This window comes from Chiloscyllium punctatum, chromosome 47 (genome assembly GCF_047496795.1).
Source record: "Chiloscyllium punctatum isolate Juve2018m chromosome 47, sChiPun1.3, whole genome shotgun sequence".
NCBI lineage: Eukaryota > Metazoa > Chordata > Chondrichthyes > Orectolobiformes > Hemiscylliidae > Chiloscyllium > Chiloscyllium punctatum.
Window position 1 is genome coordinate 61,164,148 of NC_092785.1, and position 23,322 is coordinate 61,187,469.

Below are 23,322 nucleotides of genomic sequence, written 5' to 3' on the forward strand. Positions count from 1 at the left end.
CAAGAATAAAACTGACACAACTGCTTACAGGTTAAAATGTCGGAAGTGCAGAAGGAGGCAGAGAGCGTCCAGTGACTCTGACTCAACTAACCCCGAACTGATCCAACCTGTCCAGCTAGGGAGCTGGACAGGTCCTCCTGATTATACAGGGTACTTTCCAAAGATTTGAAAGGCTTCTGGATGAGGCATTATCTGTTAGGTATAAACAGATGGACCACAAAGAACCTTTCAAAATTCTGACATCTTGGAATCTTGGGTCCTTTAGACCTTCTTTCAAAAAAACCAAGGACAACATAACCCTGTAAAAGGACTGGCTTTGTGAGAACATGCACATTTGGCGTTGGACTGAATTCCAAAAATGTAAGTCTTACAGCTTTGAAGCCAATATAATGTATTAAGGTGTTTGTTAGTTTACATAAAACAGTGCTCAATCATATTGTGTGTTGAAGATTCAGCATTGTCACGAGTGGAATGTCCAGAAATATCCACACTTCCTGTGTATGGTCAGGGCAAATATATCCACTGAGAATCTGTTGCTTAGCGCCTGTTCTAGTCGAGGAGAGACCAGCATGGAAACCACATCTAGATTGTGATTTTTCTTTTGTGGATGGTCATGGTGGAGCGTTCAGGTGGTTACAGCATTGCAAATGAATAACACAGCAGAATCATCTAACCCGCGATAAGAAAACGTCAATAATTCTCCCTCACAATTAACTTCACGAGAGCAAATGGAAATGGGAGATGTGACCATTAGCCAGCAATGTCAACATTCAGTTCAATCCAGTTGTTATTTTGAACTGAAGGTCGCATTCCAAAAGGAGTTATCTGGATCTGTTTGTTCAGTGACTGTGATTGATGTCAGTCTCCATGGATTCTAATTATGTCACTGGATGGTTTTCTTCTTCTCTTTGTACGGGGCTTCTTCCAATGCTTTACCCCATTGTTGCTGCAGATGTATCAGCAGCAACACTGACAAGGATCAGCAGTTGCAGCGAACATCAGAATCTGAGAACCATAGACTGGAATGTTTCAACAGTGGATCAGAATCTGACAGCATTAGACTGGAATATGCCAACAATGGATCAGAATCTGAGAACAGTCGACAGGAATGACGCATCAATGGTTCAGAATCTAAGAAAAATAGACTGGAATGCTGCAACAATGGACAGGAGTTTATCTTGGGGTCTTTTGTATCTTTCCTGGTATGGGCACATATTACCAGAGAGGATATACGGTGTACTGCTGATTATTCAGGCTGGTTACTATCCAATGCTCGCTATTGTTGGTGTTCCTGGTAAGTCTTCCCATCACTATCGATTTATTAATCCCATGGTGAACTTCAGTGCTATTTCTGTTATCTATATTTAGTAAATGCTGAAACTGTTATCTTCAGTTTTAAATGCAAATGCATTCATTACCCACAAATTCAGAACCGCCCACACCCCCGCACACATAAACATCTGAAAACAAGACTGTTCACAATCACAAAGTACCTATTTTCCCCGAATTGATTTATGTCTTGGTATTCTTTCCATCACCAAAGCTACCCACTCCCAGCTCCATGGTATCGCCAGACGCCGTCTTGACGTCAGTGCGAGTGCTAAATAACCCATTATCTATACCTTTGTAAAAGTCAGACTTTATGGTTCCTGTTCTCTTCTAATCAGTCTTTCCGTTACAAATGTTTCCATCAAAATCTTGTTCTTGTCTGTAAATTAAATTCATGACAGGGACACTGTGTCAGAGTAGTAATGTCGATGGCCACGTAATTCAGTGGCCCAGGTAACTACACCATGGACACTGTTTCAAATCCTATCACAGATGATGACAGAACTTAAATTCAAATGACAGGAACTGGAAATAAAAGTGAATTTTACTAGTATAATCCCACCAGCACTTTGTCAATAAGTTTATCTATTTCACTGTTGCCCTTTGGTGAAGAAATCTCACATTATTGTCTGGTCTGAATTAAAACTGACGTCAGACCCAATACCTTAAGGTATGGCCTCACAGTAAAAGGCATTTAGTGAGGTCCACAAATGCTGCCCTGTCAGTGATGCAGACATCCCATGAAAGGTAGAGGCAAAAAAAAAAGAATGTTGCTAGAGATTAGAAACAAAAGGAGCGAGTAAGTGCCAGAGAAACTGAACAGATATGGTAGCCTCAGGTCGAGAGAATAATAGAAGTGACATTTCGCGTCCAATGACCATACATCAGAACTGAATGCAGTTGGTATATAGTGTGTTTATTGTTGATGACAGGGATGGCTGTTGTGAAAGGGAGAAACAGTGAGTTGAATAGATAGAGAAAGAGAGAGGTAGAGAGAAAGAGACAAACAGAGGGAATGTTGATGATTAGCTGGAATGGAAATAATAGTCCAGACTAATCTTATTTATTTTTCTCCTGTTCCCATATTACTGAAATGCATGCCCATGTGAGGTGTACCTCCATGTCCCAGTTTGAAGTCACTATGTCCCTTTGTCTCTCTTACTTGAGTGTCATCATCTTCTTTTATTCAGTAATGGGATGTTGGGCCAGTAATTAATTCCTTTCCTGATTGTCCTTGAGAAGGTGTTGGTGAGCCACCTCCCTGACCCACTGCAGCCTGTGGGCTGTAAGTAGTCAGTGTTGTGGTCCGCCCGGTTTCATTTATTTGAAAATTTTAGTGAGTGATATAACGGAGCGGCTGGCTTGGCCATTTCAAACTACAACTGTATGTTAACCACAGTGCTGTGGTCTGGAGTCACAGGTAAATCCGACCAGGTGAAGACAGTAGATTTCCTTCTCTGAAGTGCATTAGTGTTCCAGGTAGGACAAACACAATGGTTTCATTAGATTCTCAATTCCTGATATTTTATTGAATGCAATTTCCAACATTTGCCGTGGTGGGATTCGAAACCGGGGTCTCGGTTATCACCTGAGTCTCTGGGTTATTATTCCAGAGAAAATACAGCTAGGCCATCACCTCTGCAGCATCTGCAACCATCTCCAACCATCTCCAATGGCAATAGTGGTGTTGTTGTTGGCGTGGCTGTGCTTAAAGCATAGCGTTTTTCAAGGCAACAAAATGATTTGGCAAAACATACCATTCTTCCCAGTTTGTATTTATGCGAAGGTGAGATGATGGGAAGTGTTCTTGGTGAAAAGGAGGTGGGTGTCCTTGGTCATGAGCCACTGATAGAATTCATACGGAGCAGTAGGTAATCAGCACAGTAATGTACAGTGTCCTTCATTGTAAAATGATGGAAGTATAAGTATGAAGACACCTTACTGAATTGGTAAAGTGTTATTGAAACAGTACTTGGGACGCTGTGAACAGATTTTCTCTCCTTTATGAGGAATGATCTCCTTGCCACAATGCGACAGAATACAGGCAATGCGCCAGAGTAATCCCTGCGTTGAAGGTACCACAAGGAGAGTGTGAAGGAAATGAGTGATTAATCTGTAATGCGTAAAAAGAATAAAAAGTGATTGCAATAAAACTTGAGCGTTATGGACCAGTATTCATTATTTTCAAAACTAAGCATTGATACCGTTAAATATTACGTGTTTCCCGCAATTTATGTTTTCTCATTTGGACAAATATATGATAGGGAATGTTAAGAAGGACATGGGCCAAGTGCAGGAAAATGGAGTTAGCATGGATGGACATTTTAGTCTGAATGGACCAGTTTGGGCTAAAGGTCCTGTTGAAATCTATGACTCTGTGATAGTTTACATGTCTCTGTGGAGACCCCATGTTGGTTGAGAGACAGCTCCAGGCTCTGTCCAAACTCTCTCCGTCTCAATGCACGGTTGGAGTGAGACCCTGCACTGAGCATCATGTTGTTCACAAACTTGTCAGCAGCCACATTCTGACAGGGTTGGTCATTCTCAAAGGCTTCTGACATCCATACAGAAGACTAGCCCTGTCTTCTCGGAGATGGAAGATGCCTCCTTGAGATGTGCCACAAACCATCCGGTGTGCGTCCTTACCATCAGCAAACCATGTTAATGTAACACGTGTGAAACATAAGCAAAGGAGCCAGGAGGCACAACATGGAGCAATCTGTCTATGCAGCCTCTGCTTCATTAGTTTGTAGTGTTGCAGCATCAATTACATCCTCCTATTTCAGTGTAACTGTTTGGACGGTCTGAATGGCCTCTTCTGTTCATGTGTCAATGTCTCGGGTGGCTGAATGTCCTCTTCCTAGTTCCAGGGAAAAGGTTCATTATTGGGTGACCGGTGGTAGCTGCTTACCTGCGTGTTGTGCTGACTAGATTCCTTATCTTCCTGTGTAACATTAGACAAACAGGAGGCCGGAAGAAACAGCAAGTCAGGCAGCATCAGGAGGTGGAGAAGTCAACACTTCAAGTATACCCGTTCTTCAGGACTGCGGGTGGGGGTAGGGGGAACTGCAGATAAAGAGGGAAGGGAGTGGTTGGGGTGGGGAGAGCAGCAGGATGGTGAGGTAGCAGATAGGTGTACACAAGTGGTGGGTGCAACCTGGTTGGTCGATGGGAGGGATGAATCCGGTTGGGAGCTCTAAGGCGGGGTCATTTGGTGGAATGGAAGGGAGTAGGTGGGGCTGGAAAGGGAGTAGGGCCATGGCTGGGAAGGTTATTCCAAATTGAAGAACCCAATGTTGAGTCCTCCAGCTTGTAGGCTAACCAGGCAGAACGTCAGATGTTGTTCGTCCAATTTGCGGTCTGACTCACTGTGGCAACAGAGGAGGCCAAGGAGGTCATGTTCGAAAGGAATTGGGAAGGGGAATTGAAATGGGTGGTGCCTGGGAGTTTAGGTCGGCCGCTGTGGGCCTGGCCGTGATGCTCAGCGAAATGAGCCCTTAGTTTACGTTGCTCTCCCCGATGTGGAGAAGACTACACCAGGTGCACCTGATGCAGTAAACTAGGTTGAAGGAGAGGCATGTGACCTCTGTTTCACATGGAAGGACTGTTTGGGGCCTTGGATGAGATGAGGGAGGTGGTGTGCCAGCAGGTGATGCATTTTTTTCATCTGCAGGGTCAGTTGCCAGTGGGGCTTGGCGGGTTTGGTGGGGAGTGTGGGACGAACCAAAATTAGCGAAGTGATTTGTCCTTGTGGAAGATGTGTCAGGTGATGGGATCCAACCTCGTTAACTGTATCTGGTGGTACTGATGTGGTCTTCTCTATATCAGGGAGACCAAATGTAAACTAAATGGAATGCTTTGCTGAGCATCTCAGCTGGGCCTGAAAGGGCTTATTTGACCTCCCAATCACCTCCGATTTCAATTCCCCCTCCCACTCCATTTCCGACATGGTCATCCTTGACATCCTCCATTGCCACAACGAACCAAAGCACAAACTGGAGGAACAACACTTCATATTCCACTGGTGCAGCCTACAGCCCGGGAGACTCAACATTGAGTTTTCCAATTTCTAGTAACCTCCCTTCCAATACCCCGACTCCCTTCCCAGCCTCATATCCTTCCTTTCCTTTGATCAACCCATCTCCCAGATGTCAACTGGATTCATTCCTCCCATTGACCAACCCGGTGGTACCCTCTGCCTGTGTTCCCCACCTCACCACACCGCCTCCTCCTACTCTTGCACCTCGACTCTTTATCTGTACACACCGTTACCCCACCCCCAGTCATGAAGAAAGCTTATGCCCAAGGAGTGGACTTCTTCTCCTGATGCTGCCTGGCCGGTTGTGTTCTTCCAGTCTCCTGCATTCCAACATTTGTAGTTTGTTTTAAACTCTTCTTGTGCAATAGATAAGAGATAGTAAATGGGCTGTGCCTCTTCTTATCCAATAGCTTCAATGGGCTGAATGGCGTTCTCACATTTCTGTGACACCAGCTTGGGATACAGAATGAGCTACTCTTTTTTTAGTTCTTTGGAAATGTTCAGGGTCCAGTAGTACTGTTACATGAATGTTACCTAGATATTAACAGCATGAACTTGAATGTTGACCAGGTTTTGATTCTTTATGCGATATTTTCTGAGCATCCTCACTTCTGATCTAATGACGGAGGGTAAGACGTTGATGAACCAGCTGAAGATGTTTGTGCCGAGGAAGCTACGCTAAAGATCGCCAACATAGATATCTAGGGACTGAGAGGATTGATCTGCACCAGCCACATGGTGTCCTGAATGGCCCACCCACTTGGGAATTTACAACTGATTCCCATTAGATTCAATGTTATTCAGTTTCCTTGACACATTCCTCAGTCACGCCCTGCCGTGATGTCAGGGTCAGTCACTCTGATACTGTGCTCATATCTTTTGTTCATGTCAAAGGTCAAGGTAGATCCGTGGGGACTGTTTCCTTCTCTCAGAGGGTAGTGACTATTCTGGCCTCTCTATCCCAGACAGCTACATCTCTGAATTGTTTGGGGGAGCAGAATGGTGTTAATGGATCTTGACACATCAGGGAGTTGAGGGCAACAAAGAATTGGGCAGAGAAGAGAAATTAATGCCGGAAGAGATCAGCCCTGACCTTACTGAAGGGAAGGGCAGGCTTTACAGGCTATATAGTCTGGTGTTATTCCAGTGTACCCCATAGGCCAGTCATTTTGTTGCCTCTTCCATTTCCTGTGTTATTGACTTCAAGTAGCTGAATAGCCTGATCATGTTGCTGCATGATCTAGAATGGGTCTAGTTCTATTGCCTTGAGGGCTGATTGGCCTCCTCCTGTAACTGTATATCATACTCCAGGGGCTGAAAAGACTTATCTTGTTCTGGTGTAACTGAAATCCATATAGACCAGATCTACCACCCTTGGAGAAAGTGAACACTGCAGATGCTGGAGATCAGAGTTGCAAAGTGTGGCACTGGAAATGCCTAGCTGGTCAGGCAGCATTCAAGAAGCAGGAGTATCGAAACCTTGGACATTCCTGATGATAGACATATGCCCAAAACTTCGATTTTCCTTCCCCTCCAATGCTGCCTGACCTGCTGTTTTAGATTAGATTACTTACAGTGTGGAAACAGGCCCTTCGGCCCAACAAGTCCACACCGCCCCGCCGAAGCGTAACCCACCCATACCCCTACACTTTACCTAACACTATGGGCAATTTAACATGGCCAATTCACCTGACCTGCACATCTTTGGAGTGTGGGAGGAAAACGGAGCACCCAGAGGAAACCCACGCAGACACGGGGAGAACGTGCAAACTCCACACAGTCAGTCGCCAGAGGCGGGAATTGAACCCGGGTCTCTGGCACTGCAAGGCAGCAGTGCTAACCACTGTGCCACCGTGCCGCCGTTCTTGTCCAGCACCACACATTTGCACGTCTACTGGCCCGCCCTAGTCAACCTTCCTGGTCACATCATCAAAGAAATTTAATAAATTCTTCAGGCATGAACTTCCACTCAAAAAGCCATGCTTACTATTCCTAATCAAACCCTGTTTTCCGAATGCATGTAAAACTTATGCTTCAGAATCTTCTCGAGTAATTTACCTACCACAGATGTTAAGCGGACTGTTCTGTATTTCCCAGGCTTTATTTTTTCAGTCCTTCTTGATTAAGTGCACATTTGCTATCCTTCAGTCTTCTGGGATCTCACCTGTGGTAACTGATGATCAAAATTATCAGCCACGGCCCCGGCAAATTCTTCTCTAGCCCCTTTCAGTGTTATTGGATATATCTGGTAAGGACCATGAGATTTCTCCAACTTCAAAGATTCTAGTACATCAATTACCTCCTCTACTGTGATACAGAAGATCTCACCAATAATTTCCCCAAATTCCCATATATTCATATCTTTCTCCGCTGTAAATATAGAGGAGAAATATTTGTTGAGGACATCGCCTATCTCTTATGGTACTACACATGCATGTCGACTTTGGTCTTTGAGGGGTCTTATTCTCTCTTTAGTTAATGATTTTCCTTTAATATACTTAAAGTGCCTCTTTGGATTCACCCTGATTTTCTCAGTCAAGTTTATCTCATACCCCCTTTTCGCCCTCCTGATTTCCTACTTCAGTAAACTCCGATATCCCCTGTACACCTCCAGGGATTTCCGTGATCCAAGCTGCCTCTACCTGAGCCACGCCTCCACATTTTGTTTGGTCAAAGCCTAAACATTTCTTGTTATCCAGTGTTCCTCATTCCTGTCAACGTTCCTTTCATCCTCACAGGCACATATTAAGCTCCCACTTGCTGGAGGTCCCTTTGCTTGCAAACAGACTACTTCGATCAACCCCTGCAAACGCCTGTCTGAGTCTATCAAAATTAACCTTGCCCCAATTTAGAACTTGAATCTGTGGACCAATTACTTCCCTCTCCATAACTATTTTCAAATTAACAGAACTATGGTCACTGGTCCCAAAGTGCACATCTACTGTCACCTCACTCACCTATCCTGATATATTTCGTAAGAGTAGGTCAAATATTGCCCCTTCCCTATTAGGACCCTCTATATACTGCTGGAGGAAACTTTCCTGACGCACTTAATTGATTCCATCCCATCAAATCCCTTTATGCTCTGGCAGTTCCAGTCTGTGTTATAAAAATTAAAACCCCTATTATGACAAACCGAATGTTCCCTGCAAGTCTCCCCAAACTCTCTAGATATTTTTGTTACTGTAATTCCTGTTGACTGTTAGGGGGTCTATAGTACCACCCCAATAAAGTCACCATCCGCTTCTTATTTCTTAGTTCCACCCACAAAGTCTCACTGGATGATTCATCAGTTATTTTATCTCTGATCAGTGCTTTCTACTCCCCTTGATTAGAAATGCTACTCCCCTCCCTCTTTCCACCATCTCTCTCCTAATGCATTTATCCTTTTACATTCAAGATCAGTCCTACCCATCCCTCAGCCATGTTTCTGTAATAGCTAGACTATCCAGTGCCGATTATCTATCCACACCCTGAATTCATTGGCCTTACCTGTCAGCCCTTTCACATTGAAATAAATGCAATTTAATCAACAGGAAATTCCTTGCTCCCTATCATGTTCCAGCCTGGTCTGTCTCTTCAACGTACTATTTCTGAATACTGTATTTCCTTCCAGCCTCATATTTGCCTCCCTGCTCTTGAGGATACCACCTCCTGCCAATCTCGTTTAAACACTCCCTTGTAACACGATCAAAACTGGCTGCGAAGATATTGGTCCCCCGTCCAGTGCATGTGCCACCAGTCCCTCTTGAACAGGTCAACTCTGTCACAGAAAAGCTCCCAATGATCTAAAAATATGAATCCCCACCCCCTGCACCAATTCTTTAGTCACATACTTATCCGCCATATCTTCCTGTTCTTACCTACAGTAGCTCATGACAATGGAAGTCATCAGGTGTCTGTCAAGGTCCTGTTTTTTAACTTTTCTTCGAGCTCTCAGTAATTACTCTGAAGGACCACATTCCTATGTCTACCTGTGTCATTTGTGCCAACGTGCACAATGACTTCTAACAGTTCACACCTCCCCCCACTCCCCCCCCCCCCCCCCAACTCCAGCAGACACTCAGAGACATCCTGGACACTGACAACTGAGAGGCAACACACCAGCCTGGTTTGCCGTTTGAGGCCACAGAATCTCTTATACCTAAGACCCTGTTTACCTTTATCCTTTCCCATTGCTCCCCAGACCCAGTCGTAATGCAACTAAGCTGGCTACTGCTGCTTTCCCCTAAACGGTCATTTCCTGACATCCATTTCCCTACACCACAAAGTCAGTATCAAAAACGGTATACTTGTTTTCGAGAGGACTGCCACAGGGGATTCCTGCACTCTCTGCCTACTCCCTTCCCCATTCATGGTTGTCGTCCAGCTACTCTCTGCCTGGAACACGACAGGAAGCAAGGAACGCCTGTTGGATTAAATTGCGTTTATTTAAATGCAACACGGCTGACAGGTAAGGCTGATGAACTCAGGGTGTGGATCTTTACATGGGACTGGGATATGACAGTCTTTAAAGAAACACGGTTAAGGGGGGGACTTGGGTGTGACCACCTCACGAAAGCTCTTATCTCTGAAGTGCTCTGTATCTGGATGATCCGGAGAACAGCCAACTCCAGATCCTGAACACTGCTTCCCAGGAACTGCAGCTGGTTGCACTGCCCACATGTGTAGTCACCAGGGACAGTGGAAATCTCCCTGAGCTCCCACATCCCGCAGGTGGAACGTGCAACTGCCCTAACTGCCATCTCAACAGCTGTCAGACTAGCGTTAAAAAGACTTTACGTGAACTTACCTGTACCTTTTGCTGAGCCTGTGCTCACCAAAGCCTCTGGAACCAAAGCATTACTACCTATTCTGCCACTAACAGCACGTCAATAAACCACTCCACATTTAGTTTTGGTTAAGGCAGGAGGGAAACACTGCAGTGATGTATTGTTTGGGACTTAAGCACCCCTTGACACCAGACCCATACTTGGACTTGGAGAGTGTCTTGCTGAGGTTTTCCTTCTCGTCGTGGTGACTGTGCTGATGCAAATATTCACCCTGACAGCCAATCCACGTTGTCGCAGTCCTCTGATCTTTTCTGTCTATTAGTACTGCATTTATGAATTCCTTGAATCTATTGATTGCTTTCCAAACTGTGTCTCATTCTGGAGGAAGAGATGCTGGTGTTCCAGTGAATACAGGCTATTTGAATAGGTTTACCATTAGACATATGAGCGATATGATGCCCATCCGCTCGCTGACTCTGTTTTTCCTTTCAATTAGGGTACATTTATTCTGATAACCTTCAATTCCATTTTCCAGCATTTTCCCTGTAACCCTTGTTTAAAACTCTGTCCATCTCAGCCTTGAACATATTTAGTGATCAATCCCCAACAGCTATCTCAATTTTCTACAATTGTTTCCCTCCCACTGATGTGAGACTTGGTGGTCTTTAATCCCATGGCTTTTTTTCTAGCACTCTGTGTGGAAGTTGAACCTACATTAGATGTTATCATGTTCGATCATACCAACTTTGTGTCCAGAGGCATAACAAAAAAAAAGCAACACAAAGTTTAAGAGCCTGTAATCTCCTCCCTCATCTTCCACATCAGTCTAAGATACAGTTCATCCGTATCAAGGGATTTGGCCACATTTTATCATACACCAACTTCCAATTCTTCCTCAGCTTCTGTGTCAATTTGCTCAAGGTCACACTGTCAGGAACAGACATTGAATACAGTAACTGCTCCTCCAAATTGAAGACCAATATGTAATAGGTCTTTGACATATTCTCTGGCTCGATGCACAGGTTGCCTCCTCGGATCCTAATGCTCCCTATTCTTTCTCTAGTTATCCCTCTTACCCTTAATAAACCGATAAAATGTCTTTGGAGTCTTGAAAATACTGCCCACTAATATTTTTATCACCGCTGCACACCCACCCTCTTTTTGCTCTTTTACTTACTTTCTTGAGTTTAGACCTTCACGTTCTCTCCTCTTCTGGGACCTCCATTGACCTGCTCCCTTTATGCCTGTTTTAAGCTTCTCTTTCATTGTTAATTCCATTCTGAATATGTGTAGATATCCCAGGCTCTCCGGGCTGGTTTTCCTACATTTCATCTTTGGTGTAACATGTTGTGGTGACACTCTCATCAATTCCATTGTAAGCATGTGATCCCCACCCCCCCACCTATACGCTGTGCTGTTACAGTTTCAACCAGAAGTAACTGTACTATGGCCAGATCCTGTCTTTCTCTTGGTAAGATCTGCCTCCATCATCCAAATTATTTTCAATTTTCAAGCCTTTTTCTTTTGGTCTTTTCCTTAAGAAGCTAAAAATGCTTGAGTCACGGTCACTGGTCCTGCAATGCTCTCCCAAACCTGCCTGGCACCTGACTGGCTTCGCTCCCCACAGTCACGCCTATGCACTGCCCCGCCCATCGTTGTATCTGCTCCATGTTGATATAAGAGTCTCTCTGGAATAAATGTCAAGTCCTCTTCCCCTCTTTAAAAAAAATCACTGTCCTAATGAATATTTGGAATTGAAATGTCTAAATATCATAATCCTGTTATTGTTTTTACACACCTCAGTGAATTGGTTATATACCTGCTGCTGTATTTTCTTTTATCTGACAGTCGGTAATATATCCCCAGCAGTGCATCTGTCAACCCACAAAGCGTCATTTGAATACCCTTCCAAGATATGATGCTAGCTAACTGCAGTCATTGACTCCATAATTAATAAGGCAATGCCACCTTCTCTTTTACCCTTCTCCTGTGCTGCCCATAGTTCTTGTACCACAGAATATTGAGTTGTCAGCCCTGACCACCCTCAAACACATCTCTGTGATGGCAAAAATGTCACACTGCAAAAATGTCAACTCATTCCCTTATCACACCTGTCGGTCCGATAATATTCCCAACATTAAGGTAAAGGACATCCAGCCTGGATAATAGCACATGGAATACTCTGTACCTCGCAGTTCTTCAGTCATTTACTGTTTGTTATCAAACTGCCTTTCCATGAACTAAAACTGTAACTCTGGGACTGAATGAATAATTGTTGAATTGTAATTTCTTTTTTAATTAATGTGTTAATCAAATGCAACGTTCCAGAACTGAACAGTCAGCTCCAAATACCTTACTTTGCTTAGTGTGCAGAGGGGTCAGCCCTCAGTAATGGAAAAAGTGAGGACTGCAGATGCTGGAGATCAGAGTCGAAAAGTATGGTGCTGGTAGAGCGCAGCGAGTCTGGCTGCATCCGAGGACCAGGAGAGTGAAAACTTTGAGCAGAGTCCCTTCATCAGGAAGACATTGGTGCATTCACATTTTTTCCATTCCATGGGAAATTTGGAACTGTACTTGCTCAGGAGGGCAGCACTGTATATAGCCCTGAAATGGAAAGCAGTCAGTCAGTTGTTTGGACAGGGGGTAGACAAAGTAAGGTGAGTACAGACTGATTGAAGTACAAACATAAGGATAGATAAGTCCCCTGGACCAGGCAGGAGGCACCCGAGGTTACCAGAGGAAGTGAGGGAAGAGATTGCTGCGCCTTTGTAGATGATCTTTGCGTCCCCACTGTCCACTGAAGTATTGCCTGATGATTGGAGGGTGGCAAAAGTTATTCCCTTGTTCAGGAAAGGCAATAGGGATAATCCTGCAAAATACTGGCCAGTCAGTCTTACTTCTGTATTGGGAAAAGTATTGGAGAGGATTCTGAGAAACAGAATTTATGATTACTTGGAAAGAGATAGTTTGATTAGAGATCGTCAGCATGGCGTTTTGATGGACAATCATGCCTCACAGAACTTATTGAATTCTTTCAGGATGGGATCAAACACGTTGATGAAGGTAGAGCAGTGGATGTGATGTACATGGAGTTTAGCAAGGTGGTTAATAAAGTTACCATAAGATCGGCTCATTCAGAAAGTAAGGAGGCATGTGGTACAAGGAAACAGGGAAATCTGTGTGTGTGGATACAAATTGTCTGACCTGTAGAAGACTGATGGTGGGAGAACATGGAAAGGGTTCATCCTGGAGATTGGTGACCAGTAGCGTTCTTCAGGAATCGGTTCTGGGACTGCTCTTCTTTGTGATTTTTACAAATGACTCGGATGATAAAGTGAAAGGGTGCTTTAGTAAGTTTTACAATGTAATAAAGATGTTAGAGTTATGGATAGTGTTAAGGGCTGTCTTAGGTTGTAATTGGACATTGACAGGATTGGCTGGTAAATGGAAGATGGAGTTCAACTTGGATAAGTGTAAAGCAATTCATTTTATAAGGTCGAATTCGAATGCAACATACAGGTTTAAAGGCAGGATTATTGGCAGACTGGAGGACCCTAGGGATCGTGTGGTCCATATCATAGGATGCTCAATGTTGTTTCCCAAGCTGATAAGGTTGTTAAGATGTATGGTGTTTTCATTAGCCAGGGATTGAGTTTAAGAGCCGCAAGGTTACGCTGCAGCGCCAAAAATCTCTCTTATGACTACACTTAGAGTATTGTATTCAGTTCTAGTCGCCTCATTACTGCAAAGATGTTGAGACTTCGGAGAGGGTGCCGGGGAGATTTACCAGGATGCTTCTGAGACTGGATGGCATGTCTTACAAAGAAGCGTTGAGGGAGCTAGGGCTTTTCTCCTTGGAACAATAAAGAATGGGAGTTGACTTCATAGACGTGTATAAGATGATGAGAGATATAGGCAGAGTTCGTAGCCAGAGACTTTTTCGCACGTTGGAAATGGCTATCTCGAGCGGGCATAAGTTTAGTATGATTAGAAGAAGGTTTGAGGAGATGTCAGAGGTAGGTTCTTTAAACAGAGAGTGGTGGGTGCTTGGAATGCACTGCCAGCAGCGTTAGTGGAGTCAGCTGCATTACGGATATTTAAGTGACTATTGGATAGACACATGAATGATAGTACAATGAAGGGTATGTCAGTTAGTCTGAACTTCGAGTAGGATAAAGGTTCGGCACGACGTCAAGGTTTGAAGGGTTTGCACTAAGCTGTACTGTTCTGTGTTTTATGTTTCACACAGCCTCTGGATTCTTTTCAATTGTTGAATGTGTGAGGGAGTGATCTGAGTGAGATTAGGAAGCTGGGGAGGGGCGTTAGCCCAAAACTTCCAGTTATGTTGTTCATTGTTCCATTCAACTGAATGCCAGTGCAATATGTGACGTGTCCTACACCAGAAAGGCTCCGCCAAGTTCAGTTATTAGCGTAATTCTTGACTTATCATTTGCTGCTGTTTTCTTCAGATACAATCTGTTGGGTGACCCATGTATTAATCAGATGTTTGCTATGTTTCGTGAATTGCGCAAAAATAAGACGTCAACTATGATTATTCGACTGAACTATAATCTCTGAAAAGAATTAGGCTGATTCTATATTTATGGAACTAAAATATAAACTCCTGTCAAGATTTTCTAACACAGAAATTAAGAATGTACATTTTATTTTGTATCAAACAAACAACATGGATGTAACTCTTTTGGCGATCAGAATTACACAAACAATGTCAGGATTCAAAACTATGCATTGTCACTCCAACATCTTGAAAGTGGTTGGCTTCTGAGTGATTACATGTTCAGGGTGAGCAAACGATTGAATAATCAAATAGAATGAGCATTCTTATATATTTATATATAATCAATCAGTTCAATTTCTCACTGAAATGTCCAAGCTACAGCTATTTGTCAGCGAATTAGAAATGGCTATAGTTCAACATGCTCTTTGAATATTAAACTAACTAAATGATTTGTGCTATCAAATTTTAGTGAACAATAATTTGAAAACGTTTAACTTTTAGAAAGAATGTTATTTAATTTGAAATGCAGACAGTGAACAAAAACGATGAGCATATTATCGTGTAAGTGAAAAGTCAAACCTTTTCGAAGAGATTTGTGGCAAAGCAATGACAGATTTGTTTTCGTAATTGGAATTCAACATTTCAAATATTCATATTCTGAGCAATAATTAGATTATTTAATGAAGCTGACCTTGCAGTAGTTGCATTTTAAATGCTTATGCTGCACTAAGTAATCAGATATTCGTGAGTATTTACAATGGGAAATAATCGGATCCTGAATTTTATTCGCATCAGACACATGATAGAGTGCAAAACCTTAAAGTACAGGAGGAGGCCATTGGCCACTGTGTGGGCATCAGCTCCAGGAATGTCTCCCAAGTCCCTCCAATTTGCCAACCCTATCTCTGCAGCCTGTTAAATACATATTTCCAAATGCATATCCAGTTCTATTTTTTAATGTTCATCCACAACTCTCCCAGGCAGTTCCATTCCAAATCCTAACAACTCTCTCAATAAAGAAGTTTTTCCTTATCTCATTCCTGGCTCTTTTGCTGACAAGCTTGAAATAAGAACTCCTTGATGCTGTAATGCCAACTAACGGAAGCAGAGTATTCCTGTTTTACTCGACAACTTTTTTTCATACATTTGAGCACCGCAACTAGTTCACATATTTGTCTGTTCTGCTCAAGCAAGAATAAGTCTTGCAAGAACTGTTACAAGCACTACATCGGAAAAACAGTCAGAAAACTAGCCACCTGGATACATGAACAACAACTGGCCAGAAGAAAAAGACATGACCCACTATCACTAGTATCCTTACTTATAGATGAGGAAGTACACGATTTAGACTGGGTCTGCATATCCATCTAGGACAAGCCAAACAGAGACACGCACGAGAATTCCTAGAAAAATAGCATTCCAACCTGAACTCTATCAACAAACATATTGATTTTGATTCCATCGAACACTCTCTGACAAAAAGAACCGGACATGAAATCACCAATACTGGAAATTATATCACTGACTCAAAGAAACCTAAACACATAAATAGCAAGTGGGACATAATATCAGCACTTCGCCAGAGGCTCACTGATAATGTTCCCTAGTGCAGTGATGAACCGTCTGAAAATGAACTCTCCAACTCAGGGAGCAAACTGACATCCAGAAGAAGCACAATTTCTCTCATCCTCCCTTTAACTAAATACTTCATTCCACTTGTCATTCCGATTATTTTAAGGTTATTTGCATTATTTTGCAAAGTAATATAGTGTCTTTCTGTGTGTGTTTGAATGTGTGTGTGTATATGAGAGAGAGAGAGAGACAGCGAGCGAGAAAGAGAAAGAATAATCCTCTGTAATCACTGGATTACTCCCCGTGCCATGTGGAAAAGAGAGAAAGATGAGGAAGACACTAAACCTTAACATGTTGTTAAAAATCTAGTTCAGGGGTGAGAGTTCCAGATTGTTGTATCATTGGAATCTCTTCCAGGACAGGTGGGGACCTGTACAAAAAAGACAGATTGTATCGTAACTGTACAAGCACCATCATCATGTGGGGATGTTGTCTAGTACAAGTCAGATGGATTTGAATAAACCAGGAGAGTGAGAACCAAAGCAGAAGATCAGGAACTGAGCAGAAAGTTAGGTGAATAGGACATCAGGCACGGCCAGTCTAATGACCATGCCGAGAGAAGGAATCAAAACAGTGAGTTGGGAGTTGGAATAAATTATAGAGAGGAGGCGCAGGTTTTTCAGAGATTAACAAGTAAGGATGGAGAGTGTGGGGGATGTGACGGAGTGAGGTGTGTGGGATCAGGGAGACATTGCACAAGAAAATGTTAAATGGGAAAGAGGTTGGGCTGGGGAATTCCATGATAAACAACTGACAGCAAAACACAGGAAAACTTGCTGCTTGTAAAAGTGAATACCTGGGAAAGAATTTATTATGCTTCAGATAAATAACACCCTTATTGCTAGAGGTCTGTATTATAATGGAGGAAAAGCTGTCTTCATATTATGGCTGTAGCTTTAATAATGGTTGCATACAGCTAGAATAGTGTCAGTGTTGTTGTTGGACAGCATCCACTGAGCATATGAATTCCACTGGATGGTCCCAGAGATGGCTGGGCTGCCTTTGGTTGACTGAGTGCTGAAGATGCATGAGATGATGCTGGTTTGTAATATAGCCACTTACTGAGTACAGTCAAAGGAACAAAGCAGCAACTGCCATTGTTAATTGTTTCAGAATATACCAGATGCTCATGGCTGCCACTGCAAAGAATCATGCAATGAAAAACAGGCCTATCACGTCTGTGACAGCAAGTGCACATCCAAAGACATTTTAAACATTTGTGAGGTTACCTGCATCAACCACCCTCCTAGACAACGCATTCCAGATTCATACCATCCACTCAGTTCTAAACACATTCCACACATCCTCTCTCAATCCCGTGACATTCAGTTTAAAAGTGTGTCTCTTTGTTTTTGATCCTTTGACGAAGGAAAACAGCTGCTGTCTGTTCATCCCCTCAATACCCCATTTGCTCATGTACACCTGTACCATATTCCCTCCTCAACTTTCCCTGCTGCAAAGAAAAAAAGAGCAAATTTAGCCCTCCTCTTTCATACTCACTTTTAAGTACTCACTTGTCTTGTTACTTCTTACTTGCATCTTCCCAAATTATCGGTGTTAAATTTCGTCAGACCATTGACTATCTGAATAATCTGTTTCTATCCTTCTGTAGCCTAACACTTCCCTCCTGACTGTGATCCACCCCCAGCCCATTTTTGTGTCATCTACAACATTGATCATTATTTCACTGCTCCCCACCTCCACATTCTCACAATCGTCATTTCTGAATATCACAAACAACCAGTGATTTCCTTCCTGTTCTCCAGAAGTTATTTAGATGATAATTGGACAATTACAGTCTCTTGCTTTTCCGATTTTGGTGAATTTATGAGTGATGTAATTAACACATTTTATGAGGGATCCACAATTAACATTTTCGACACAGAGTTGAATTCACCATTTACACTCCGCCCCTCTGCATGTTTTGTTTTTAAACATTGTAAATAATTTAGGATAAACTAGGATTTGGCATTTTGCGGTAGAACATTAGCATCTTGTGTGGCACTGTTCTTTGTAACATTCCCTGCAATAGCCAGAGCTGAAGAAATTTTTCATCTGCAGGATGGACATGCACTCATTTATTGTTTGTTTTAATCAGCGAGTGTGATGAGGATAAATATTCCAATAAATTCTATATTATGGGCAAACTGCAGAAGATCAAATCATGTTCTCATATCCACCTTGAATTGGAAGCAAATATATACTGTAAAAAAATCAAAAATATTGAAACACCACGTAGGGGAGAAAGAAACATGTCGTTTGTACTTGATGGAGATATAGAAATATATAGTACATGTACAACATGAACAAGAATCAAGTGATAGAAGAGAAAGTACAAGAAATCCTTTCTTAATTTTGAATGGAATCCCGATCCCGATTTTCTTGTACAGTGATGTTTTCTCATCCAATCTCACTTCCTCAAAAGCAAGCTTTTCCCTGTCACTAAAACTTCATCTGCCTTTCTTCCTCCTCCGTACTACTCTTTTCTTACAGTCCTACTTCCCTTGCAATATCCCTCCTGTTGCTACATACTCTTCCACTGATGATCTCCCTTCACACTCTTCTTCTGCCACTCCCCTGTAAGTTACACCAATTCCCCAGTTACTCCCACTTTCTCTGGCCATTCCTTCCCCATTTTGCTTTCCAACTGGGATGATGGGAGCCGCTGGCTTCTGGGCTGCTATTGAGCATCAGTAAATGATGAGATTGAGATGATCAATGTCCAGTAAGAACTGACAATAGTTGTTTCTGTCACTGTCTGATGCACCATGAACAGGGTGGTTTTGTTCCCCATGGTACAGAGTGGAGTGCCTTTCTGTCTCTCTGTCACAGCGCTTAACCAAACAGCCTCATCACGAATAGGACAAACCTCACCTCACAATCAGAAATCCATGCATCAATTTTACCTGAAACATTGTGAGTAGAGTGAGCACATTGTTCTAACAGGCTGTGTACTGGCCTTTTATTCTTTATTCATTTAACTGATCTTCCAATGTCAGTTGAGGTGAGATCAGAGTAACTTTCGTTGCATGAAAGGAGTATTTGACTCATGTGATATCAGAGACCCTGAGTAAACTGTGGTCACTGGGATTCGCAGGAAATTCTGCGCTGGTAATTTCCTCACTGAACAATGACACTTTCCCCAGAGCTATTGGGAATGACAAATAAACTCTGCCCTTGCTAGTGCCTTCCAAAACCATGGATAAATTTGCCCTGTTAATAACATCAAGCAAAATTATATTTTCACAGTTTGGTCTAAAGTCTCCGAAAAGGAACACTTTGCTGCTTGAGTGTCACTCCATTGAAATCAGGATGTTACAATAAGATTACTTTCCCAATTATTTTCAATCAGTTACTTTCTGAGGTCTGATCGTGCGATATCAGTACCACTGAGATCAACATTTTCTCTGTCCAACATTATATTGTCTCAAGGCTGCACCACTCTACAATTCTAATTTATTCACCGGCTCATTCGTCGTGCTAAACAGATGTACTGGGCACAAAATTTGCAACAAGGTAGAGATGCCCTTGACCCTCTGGAACCTTCCTCCCCTCCCATACCTGCCCACTGACTCCATGCCCTCCCCCAGCTCCACCTCCTATCGTTTATTCACCGTCCCTCCTTAACTTCCACTCTCTGATGCTGAATGTTCTATACTCAGCAAATATCTGAACATTACCTCTCTGTGCCCCCACTTTAATGAATTTTAAGCATGACATTTAGTTGAGCTCTTCTGCTGCCTTCGCCTCAGTGCCCATTTCTTTCGGCAAGATTCCTCTCCCTGTCCCATATACCACGTTACCCAGCTGCAACACTCTCCCTCCACCTGGACCCCTCCCTCTGGCCTTTACCTGAACTAAATCGGTTCATTGAGAAATCTCAACATGACATTGGTTGTCTTAATTTCTCTGCACTCCCCTCACCAAATCCATACTATCAATGTCCTACAGCCTACACTCCATGTGCTTAGGTCCAACCCTGACTGTGTTACTCAGCCTGTGCCGACAAGGGTGGTGCTGCTATCATCTGGTGGACTGACCTCGACATTGCAGAGGTTGAACGCCCACTCTCAGGTACTGCCTCTAATCTCCCCCTAGACCATGACCCTACCATGGCACATCAGGCAATTGTATCAACTCTGATAACTGACCACATTTCATCTGGAGATTTCTGCCCCACTCGCCCCACCCCGCTAACTGCCCCCGAGCTGATGGTCCTCTTATAGCAGAGCTCGCTTCTATCTCCTCTCAAAAATTCACAAACAGAACTGCCCGGGCAGACCCATTGCTTCAGCCTGCTCCTGCCACACAGAGGAAGTGCATGGATACATACTTGGGCCCCAGTTATGCCTGTTTCTTCTTGGGGGATGTCGACCATTCCCTGTTCCAGTTCTACTCCAGCACCCATCCACAAATCTTTGTCCGATAAATAGATGATATCATTGCAGATGCGTCTCTCTCTTGTCCGGAATTGGAAAAGTTCATCGATTTCGCTTGGAATTTAAAACTCTCCATCACTTTCATCTGGCCGATCTCTGGCTCCTTACTTCCTTTCCTCAACATTTCTGCTTCCATTTCTGGGGATAGACAAGCAACTGATATCCAGTATTTTCCCACCGACTCCCACAGCTTCCTGGAGTATACATCCTCACACCTGGTTTCCTGCATAGACTCAATTCCATTCCCCCAGTTCCTCCGTCTACACCGCATTGCTTCTGATGATACTAAATTCAACAAGGAAGCCTTTGAAATGTCCACCTTGTTCCTCCATCAAGGGATTCCCCATCACTGTTGTCAACAGGGTCCTCAACCGAGTCTGACCCATCTTCTGCATTTCTAGCCTTCCCTCCCCTTCCCTCTCGCAACAGAGTTCCCCTTGTCCTTGCCTACTATCCCAGCAGCATTCACATGCAGAGGATCATCAGCCCACATTTCCCCCACCTCCGGCGCGATGCCCCCACCTGCACATATTCACCTCTCCTCCCTTGTCCACCGTCTAGAGGGATTATTCCCTCCAGGATACACTGGTCTACTCTTTATTCACTGCCACCACAGGTCCACTTCACTTTCCCATGCCGGAGGTGTGACACATTCCCATTTACCTCCCTCCTCATCAGTATCAAAGGGCCCAACTGTACCTTTGAGGTGAAGCAGCACCTTACCAACATTTCCCACAATCCAGTCTACTACATGTGCTGCTCACAATGTGGTCTCCTCTACATTGGGGAAATGGAGGGTAGACTGGGTGACCGCTTCACGGGACATCCAAGTTGGACCGCTGCAAATGACACTGAGCTTTCAGTTGCCTGCCAGTTTAACAGCCCATCCTATTCCCTGGCCAATATCTCTTTGTCAGGGTTGCTGCAGTATTCCAGGCAAATTCAGCGCAAGCTGAAAGAACGAGACCTCATTTACCATGTGCGGACTTTACAGCCCTTTAGATTCAATATCAAGTTCAATAATTTTCGGGCCTGAACTCCCCAAAGTCCTAGCCCCCTATCCATACACCATGCCGAGTTGTCACAGAGCCTTCTATTACTCACACCCTATTGTTAGCTACTAACAGTCTCCATTAAGAACTATCCAGTCTCTTCTGCATATAAACCAACATATTCCGTGTTACTATCAGTTCTGAGGAAGGGGCACTGGACCTGAAACGTTAACTCTGATTTCTTTGCATAGATCCTGTCAGACCTGCTGAGCGATTACAGTAACTTCTGTTTTTTTTCAATATTTTCATCGCAAGGTCTCACAATGCAATACGTCATCGATATTTAGAGCCCTGTCAAACATAGGAACTTTGTAATTTCTCATTTAATGTCCATAACAAGTTACTCAAGATTCAACTGAGATAACAACTTTGTTGTTATCATTCAGATCGGACTCTTTGTCACAGTTCAGAAAGAAGAAAGATATCAAAAGAGCTGGAGCGAAACTCAGTAGATCTGCTAACATCTGAGCAGAGATGAAAAAAATTAACCTTTGATTCTAATAGGACTTTTAAGAACAGTGTCACATCATATGACATATGCTAATTCTGTTGCTCTCTGCAGACGCTTCCCCACCTTTTTCGTTTCTCCAGCATTTTCTGTTTGCATTTCATGTTTCCATTATCTCTATATTTCATGTTTCTTGACAGGTCTACATGTTGACCTTGGTAATATTTGGACAATGTGGTCCTTTCATGTTTCTATTACAGTTGGTGTGTCTGTGACACCTGAATTACAGCCGAAATCTGTTTCTTCTTTAAGACAGAAAGTAAAAAGAAAATCTGAACATCTTGTAAATCTCAGGAAATCTATTTTGTTTGAAAATAGATGTTAGAGGCAGCTAAACTTCATTAAATAATAGGGATAGATTTTGAACACTTGTGTCCTTCATTGAACTAGCTTGTCTCTCCTATCTCCAAAAGCTTTTATGAATAACATAGAATTATTACAGCAAAGGTGGTCAAAACTCAGCCTATTGTCTCTTCCAGTTTGGAATGAGCGATATTTCTACTATCATTCTCCTGTATTGTCCACGTAGCCCTGTACATTTTGTTATTAGCATCTGCTTTTAATTGTAAGCATCCTGCCAGATATGAACAACATGATCAATCTCAAACAAAAACAGACGTTGGAGGGAAGGCTCAGCAGTTCTGGCTGTATCTGTGAAGAGACATCAAAGTTACTGCTTCAGATGCGGTGACACTACTCAATCTGTATTCCCAATGATTAAATGGTGTGTATATAAAATATAGTTCACTTTATTACTTTTAAAATTATCAGGTTCAGTTCACATTGTCATTGAGCATTACATATCCCAAGCGTTGGCTCGTTCCTTGTTGTGAACTATATTAATTCTATCTGACGTTACGAGTGATGATGACTGGGGAATATCATTGTACTCCCCATGCAGTCTCCACAGCCACGATCCCCATTCCGCCCGATCTACTAGGTAAATCTGACTCATTAATTCATAAGTCTTAATGAATAAGTTCACTTTTGGTTTTGGACTGAGGGGGGAAAAGGCGAAAAATTATTGCGTTA